At 30.0% G+C, this 8,665-nt stretch overlaps 1 non-coding gene across 1 annotated transcript; it reads right to left on the reverse strand.

Moving 5' to 3' along the window:
• Positions 1–2,455: 2,455 nt before the first annotated feature.
• Trnak-cuu lies at positions 2,456–2,528 on the reverse strand. Its single transcript has one exon. It is a non-coding gene; the product is annotated as a tRNA-Lys (tRNA).
• Positions 2,529–8,665: the final 6,137 nt, after the last annotated feature.

An 8,665-nucleotide genomic window follows, 5' to 3' on the forward strand; every position in this document is an offset into this window, starting at 1 on the left:
TTTTCGTAATATATTTTAACTGTTTCTTTTTATATTATTAAATTTTATTTGTATTAAATAAATTTTATGCATTGTTAAAAATAGTTATACTCTAAATAGACAACTTAAAAATTATTTGTATTTAAATATTGTTTTCAAATAATTTGTATAGTATATATTTTATTACTTATTATTCATACTTTTTGAAAATGAAAAGAATCCGTTCTACATAAATTTCTGTTGAATTATTGCACACGTCATATAAGTATATGAATTAAAAATTTGTAAATTGCAAGCAATTAACAGTATTTAAAAGCAAGTTTACGAAGCAAAATGTTCGCAATATTTAAGTTGAAGTTAGATTTAATTACTAATTATAAGTATTGCAAATCGCATGTTTTGCGTGGAATGCATGGATTTCTATGTAATACGATACACAGAATAGCTGACGTTTATTTTTCAGTTAATTTAAACATTTTTTTATATCAATTTCTTGGCGTAATTTCCGCTTAATCAATGTCCGGAATTTTGTAACAAGTAGTACTGCAATTTTATTCAAAAGAAATACGACGATTAAGGCAATGAAGCAATTCGAAAAAGTGTACGTGCAACTGTCTGAATGATATATATCGATTGTTCCCTTCACTCTCCAACACTAGTGCACTCCAGAAGTGGAAATGTCTACTTCTTACGCGCGCATCCCTATCTTCTAGTAAGATAATAGAGAGATACCTCTCATCGTGCAACACGACAAACGCATTCCTAATTGTACGTGTCTTCCACTTTTACGGCTGTTCGTCAAATTTCCTGTGCTGTCGAGCATATCGCGAAAACGAGAGAGGCAACGAGATAAAGAGTGACAGATGTTTTTATAGATATGGATTATTTATATATGGACATTTAGAATTCGTGTCTTTTCGGTAAAAAACATGAAATTATGTATAAATTTATATTTTCATAACTTTAATAACTTTGATTACTATAACCCCTTTTTTTTTAATTAAAATTATCTAATTTTCATTATTCTCTCTTATCTCGAAACATTAACAAAGAATGTATAATAATTTTAAAATTGCTAATCAAGAGTTACTTTTATTGATTATTTATTATGTGTATTATATTGAGTTGATTCATAATTAAGTACTATTTTACTTAACAAAACATTTTATTTTTTTCAAATTATTACAATAAAATTTTATCTGTTATATATTTTTCATTATTATCACTGATAGATAAAATAGTCAGATAGTGACTATTTATCGGATAATAACACGATAACTATTCGTCGTGGATGATATTGGTTTCTTAGAAAAAGTAATTTGGTATGTATCTATAGCGAAACTTTTACACATACATACACAAAACTCATTAATCGCTAAGTCCTACAGATATTTCAGATACCTTATATATCTCTAAGATTTGCCAGAAATTCCCAATGGATTGCGATTCATTAGTGAACCGCAAAGCAATTTTTGATAAGTCGCAAAAAATTTTTTCAGCAATAGTAGAAATTAAAATAAAAAAATTTGAAATAAACTACAGTTTATCTATCTTTTTACGCAAAATAATTTACATTAATTGACATCAAAACAGAAATAGCAAAATTAAAAAATACTTTACTACTTATTTCAAAAAAATAGATTTATAAAATTAGATGTAATAAAAAATTAAAAATTTAGGAGGAATAAAATTATATGTAATCATCTCCCGTTTTCTCTCCGTTTTTTTATAATTGTTAAAAAATGTAATCCTTAACGCTACAAATAACTTCAAAATGTTTGTAGTGCCAAGTGGATCGCATCCAAAGTTAGATGGGTCGTGGATGTTTCTTCTTAAAAATAGATAGAAACACAAAGGAAATTCTGCTCTAGGATAGCTTTTTTCTGAAACAAAAAAGGAAAAAGAAATTTTTGATAGATTTCATTATAAATGTTTTAAATATTTTTTTACAACCAAATAAAAGAAAAAGTGGTTTTTTAACTAAATTGCCTATCATTTTGCATCATTAAATTCGATCATTGAACGTCGAACATCAGAGACTATCAAACATCGAGGTTATCATCTACTGCCGTGTTTGAATATATGAATTTCAAAAAGTGCCTCTAGATAACAGAAAAGGTGATTGTCCTAGAAACCTCTAAAAAATTTAAATGGTAAATGAAATTAATAGCTGGTTTTAAATGTATCTCCAAAATATATATTTTTTTTATTAGGTGAAAAGAAATTTTCATAAAATGATAAAATTAATGTATTCAACACGACATAATAAGCTCCAAAAGTAAAAGCTCAGAAAATTTTTAATTTTTTTATTAAAAATGATTTATATATAACATATAATCAAATAATAAGAAATCTTTTATCTATGAGTAAAATTGTAATATCGTGTATTACTCTCTTTACGCGCGAGTATAGTGATATTTTTAATTTGTATATAAATGTAATACATTTATAGGAAATCGAAATAAAAAATTAAATTCGCCCAACGTGGGGCTCGAACCCACGACCCTGAGATTAAGAGTCTCATGCTCTACCGACTGAGCTAGCCGGGCTTATGGTATTCTGTTAAAACATTGCTCGGTACAATCTACTTTATTATTTTGTTACATATAATTATCTTTCTTCGCAAAAGTATTTGAACAAAGATCAAAAACGACCATATAAAAATAAGATTAAAATCAATTTATTGATAACGTATAATATCATTTATTATGAAAGGTTTTGTACTAATTATAAATACATACTTGAGTATTAATACACATCTGAGTATGTATTTACAATTAGTACGACTGATCGTATATAATTAATAGAATGTAATTAAATAAACCTAAAGTAAATTATAAAAAATTAATAAATTAAATATCGAACATCGAACAAAAAAATAAAATAATAAGTAAACTAAAGTAAAATAGAGATATTTATGATTATCTTTAAGATTATATTATTTATATTAACATTATATAACATTAAATGCAAGATTATTATGACATAATTATTTATAATAATTGGAGATGAACTTTTCATTTATCAAATATATTTTGAGAACATGAATCTTTGATAATCGATATCGTCATTCTTTTATCTCAAGCAAGTAAAAAAAATTAAATCATTAAGCTGTCATTGTAGATTGATTTATACAGGATGTAACCAAATTTTCAATTTATTTTATCGATTAATTTCTAAAAAAAATAATAGCAATAATATGCACCGTACGTTTATCACTGAATGGTATTCTGTAATAGTAACTTGCCTCGTGTGTGTGTGTGTGTGTGTGTGTGTGTGTGTGTGTGTGGTGTGTGTGTGTGTTGTGTGTCACAAATATCTCTTTCTTATCATATTCTAATTTATAATTTGCAATATGTGCATGTAATGTAGGTAATAAAGTCCAAAAGTTTCCGATTCAAAAATGTAAAAAAGAACCAGTTTTTAGAGCACGAAATTTGTTTTTCTATGCTAAAAATAGATTGAATCTCATTATGTTTTATTATGTAGTGCTGAATATTCGAATAGACATGATAGATAAAAATAGATTAATCTGGATAAATAGGATAACTTTTTTACGGTGTAATTTCTGGCGAGACGAAAAATGCTTTACGTGATTATGCAAATTAATACATTCCTGGCGAATCACAATTTGTAGAGCGATGCTCAAAAGTGAACGAGAATAAACTACTTTATAAAAATTTGTGAATACATGGAATATATTTCTATGTGCTTGTTCTTCGACAGATCGTCATTCGCATAAGCGGGGACCGCTTAATTAGGGGGCGTCATTGCGTTTGCACTTATTTATGCATTATAACGAGCTTGAGGATTTTTCGACGATGATGTTATAATCCTCGCCGTGAACAAGGGCGTGACCAAACTATAGCGGTAAAAGAATAAGTCGCATACACAATGGCGCGATACCTAACTCACGTAACAAGAAAAGTTCCATTTGTTAAAATATCCCGATTTGATTTATTACTTATCTGTTACTTACGATGTAAAAGTTAGACTATTTTATGTAAGCGTAAATATTAAAAAAATGTGATTCGATTAAATTACTTTGGTATAGGTACAATCTAAAATTCTCAATATTAAAAATTCTTAGAAAATATAATTATTACAGAGGTAAACGCAAATGAGAAATATAAGCGATTTTTATAAGAATATTTTCACACTGCGCACATGGCTCGCAGATACATAAACTTTTACAAAATAATTAGATTTTATGGGAGTGTGTTAATTAAATCTCGTCGGAGCATGCGTGCTCGGGAAATAATTCAGCGTTATCCGCGAAAGTTTCTGCGCCAATGGAGTGGCGGGATTTTATAGTTTAATAATAGAGCGGCGAGCAGGTAGAGTGTTTGCTTATCGCATCCCTGATTTCCGACCGAAGACATGATGCCGTCGTTCGTCGTGCGCGGTTTATAGGGTACGACGAGTAGCCGAGGGAAATAAGATCAAAGAAGAAGAAAAGAGCGCGAAATAAGATGCAATAAGAAGACGTCATCGGCGAACGGAGGCGATGGGGTGGATGTCCCATCCCCTCCGGACGCGAATAATCGAAGGATAATTTGACCCGGCGGGCATTTTCATCGCGTATTTCGTACGTTCACTGGGCATACCGCGTGTTTCATAGGTATATCCAATGACTTAGACGCCAAGGAGGCTCACAATACCTGAACAGCTCCCGAAGAGGCGATATTTTCTAATAATATAAACAGTACTGGGGAAAAGATTTAATAGAAATATTTATTTAAAGGATGTATAAAACAATTTAATGAACTTAAGTATTCTATGTGTACAAATATAAAAAATAAATAGTATTTAATATTTATATGTACATTTACTTGAAGTAAGATATTTTAAGTGACAATGAAGCGCGTAAACACAGAATTGAGTGACAAAAGCGAACTTTTAGATTGCGATTTTATTTCCTGTCGGCTCGATTCTTTTTTATGCATGCTCGGTGTTTTTGATGCATGATAAAAATTGGAAACATCCGAGCTCACGTGGCTTTATAATTAGATAAGATATGTGATCATAGGTATGTATCTGATGATATTCAACGTAATAGACGATAAATTTATGCTCACGGTAATAAATTTTTCTTTACAGTATCTGCAATTAGAACTTCTTTTCACTCGATACGTGTACTAGCGGCCGGCAATCAGCGATAAATTCCCTTAATATTATGCGCATGCATATTAATATCGACAAATGCGTACGATATTAGTGCATTTATACATTATTTACGGATCGTTGAACAGTTATTAAGTGTTAGCTACGTATAATGATATATTTTTAATATTCAATCTTTAAGAGTTACTATCATAATATTTATATCATATTTTTTTCTTGCACATAATATTCTGTTTGTATTATTATTTTTATAAAATTTGAAACATACATCTGTACATATGTATGTATCATTAGAAAATTACATTTATTAAATAATCTTACTTGTTTTGAACTATAAAGATTAGTAAGTAAATATCGAATAAAAACATTTTATTTATTTTTTGAATTAAATTAGATTAAATTTCGAAATTTCATATTTTACTAGATTTCTTGTTGACATAAAAAAGTATTTTTTACTGTTCGCTATCCTAATTTTATGAAATAATTTTGATTATATCTTTAAAGTGAAATAATGTTTTTTTGTTTTAAGAGTTGATCTTATCGTTCTTATGTACGTATTTGGTATACTATCCGTCCCGGTTAGACGATTAAATATACCAGACAATATTTCCAAATAAGTATTGTAATTGAAAATTCTGGATAAGCGAGGAAGACGGTGGGCAATCGGAGAAAAATAAAAAGGGAGATTCGCTCCGTGAAAGTTTGCAGAGGGTCCCCTGTGTAAGTGATTAAAAGAGCCTCCGTAGACGTAGGTACACTTGTACGTACGTAGATACAAGCGTACACAAGGTGGATGGGCGTAATTCAATGTGCTCCAGGCGCGATTTTTATTTCTATTCGCTCGTAATAAACGATTATCGTAATAACAGTGATTACGCGGTCGGTTCACCTGCGCAACTTTGAAGTCAGAATGCACGGGGCATGCATGCCGGAGTAAGAAGATTAACCCCTTAACTGATTATCCTCGCCTGATTTTTTTGATAAGGAACCATCGGCCCCGTTTCCTCCGCGCGAAGTAAACATCTCAGCACAATTTTAGACGATCCATTTTATGGCCACCTTCGCATGTTTTGTGTCTTCCACTGTTTATAAGAAAATCTATCCACGGAAGATAAATTTGTATTCTTTGAAAATTTATTTTTATAGTAAAAAAATTTCTTCTTATACTATAAAAATCAGTTCTCTTAACAAAAAATGTTATAAATTAGAGTGTGGAGAAAAAAGTATATGGAATTGTATTTAATAGTTAATCATTTTACAGTTTATCTAAAAAAAGTTATCTAAAGAATTCTTGTTATGTTACATCAATATTATACAAAAAGATTAAATAAACACTATTTAAAAAAAAATCAATTCTCATACTGAAGTCAAGCAGCATTGGGCATGGTTAGTACTTGGATGGGTGACCACTTAGGAATACCATGTGCTGTTAACATTTTTTTTGTTACTTTAAACTATAGTAGTTATTGAAATAAACTTTTTTTTAATATGCAAAAAAAGTTTAATTAATATTTTTAATTTGACTTGACAAATAAAATGTCATTGATATTATATAACACATTATCAGCAGAGATTTAAACATATTTATTTAAATAGTAAATATATATGTATATGTACATAAATTTTTATTAAATTTTAATCAAATGTTTGAATAATAATTTTCAGTAATTATATTAATAGTCAAACATAATAGCAATGCGATTACCAAACAATTATTAATATTAAATTTTGAATATTATTAATCAAATATATAGATATAATTAACTAAACATTTCCTTCAAATTATTTTACCAAAGGTTATTTAATTATTATTGTTAAATTTTTTTTAGTGTGTACACGTTGTATATTGCAACACTTTCTGCAATCTGTATTTTTTATATATGACAAGAAAATAACGTAATTTTTTTATTTATTTTTAAATTTTTTAAATTTAATAATCAAACTTTAATGAACAAAAACGTCTAATAAACAGTAAATAAATAATTTGAAAAATTTTAATGCAATGTACATTAATCATCCTAATGAGCGCGACAAAGAAATTTTAGTTTTATGTTTTCAGTTTCATTATATGTATATCCAATTTTCTTGTCCTGTGAACCATTTACAAATGTTTACACGTCGCATTAGAATGTTAGACTCTTTTCTTATTGAATAGAATGTAGGTGTCATAAAGAAGCAAGTTGTCACGTTCCGGAATCTTTAGAAGGGCGTAAAAAGGGGTCGTCACAAAGGTTTTGTGTCCCCGGGTAGCTCGGGTACTCTATACATTTTACAAACGCCACACAAGTTGAACCTTAGGAATCAGATTGTTCAGTCCTCGACTTCCTTCTCTACGACTTGTGATGGATGAAACCAATCGGTCAGGGAGCGAATGACCTAGGAACACTAAATGAAACGGTGGAGTCCATGACCGCGAGTAGTTCAAGGATTCCCGTAACTTTTCGGAATCTAAATTACACCTTGTTATTTAATCTCCTGTTAATGAATGGCCCGGGATGGCTGGATTAATAATGAGCGAATGAATCAGAAGTTGCACGACAAGATTGTTGCATTTTAAAGGCTTTTTATGAACAAATATAGTGTGTTGTTAACTATGTGGTTGTAGAACTTTTTTGCGGATAAAAAGAGATTTTTTTAATGTATAATTTATTTTTTCGTATATTTTCTTTTTATTGGAATTACGTTATTTAATCTTAATAAATAATAACAAGTAATAATAATTTAGTTATAGTGTGTATCACGTTTTACTGGGAGTTTAAAATTTCAATAAATACTTTTTTGATTAAATACTCTTACAAATCTGTTCGGTTTTGTAGTATCAACAGTTATTTTTTCTCTACTATTTTTGCTATTTGACATTTAACAAATTGAGACACAACTTATTTTTAAATTATTTAAAACAAAACTTTTGCTTATTTGCTAAATCTAAATTGAAGTTAATCTGTATTGGTGGAAATGGGACATAAGTATATCAAAATACGTTTATTGCATAAAGATTTTAAATCAGAACTTCAAAATTCCAATAGGAAATTTTTCATTCATCGCATAGCTCGGTTACATACGATTTTCTCTTTCAGTTAATACAAAATCCTACCGAATCTCCGAACATACGAAAATATCTCGCATCGGATAAGATCGCGTCTTTCCGATCTTAAAATCTGAGAAAATGTCGTCCGGGTCGCCTCTAATGCGATTCAATTCGGCATTCCGGCATAGGTATAGAATTTCTCAGGATAAAGGGTCGCTGTTGTCGCCGAAAGGGAAAGAGGTGAGGTGACCGGCACGATCGCCTCTCGAAAAAAAACAATTCCGCGCCAACCCCCTTCGCCGTGATTAATGTATGCAAAGATAGCGCGTTCGGGACCGAACTCACGTATTAGTTTTCAGGAAGAGAGGGCGAGGAGAACGAGCGCTCGCGGGAGCGGAGGGACGAACGGAGGAGAAAATAAAATGCTCACACTCGGCCCGTTCATTATAAATGCCCCTGTGTGTCTATTTGCGAGGCGCGCTAGATGTGTTCTTGTAAACTCTTTCAAGGGGGTAGCAGGGAAACAGACTCCGT

This window comes from Monomorium pharaonis, unplaced genomic scaffold (genome assembly GCF_013373865.1).
Source record: "Monomorium pharaonis isolate MP-MQ-018 unplaced genomic scaffold, ASM1337386v2 scaffold_158, whole genome shotgun sequence".
NCBI classification, from domain to species: Eukaryota; Metazoa; Arthropoda; class Insecta; order Hymenoptera; family Formicidae; genus Monomorium; species Monomorium pharaonis.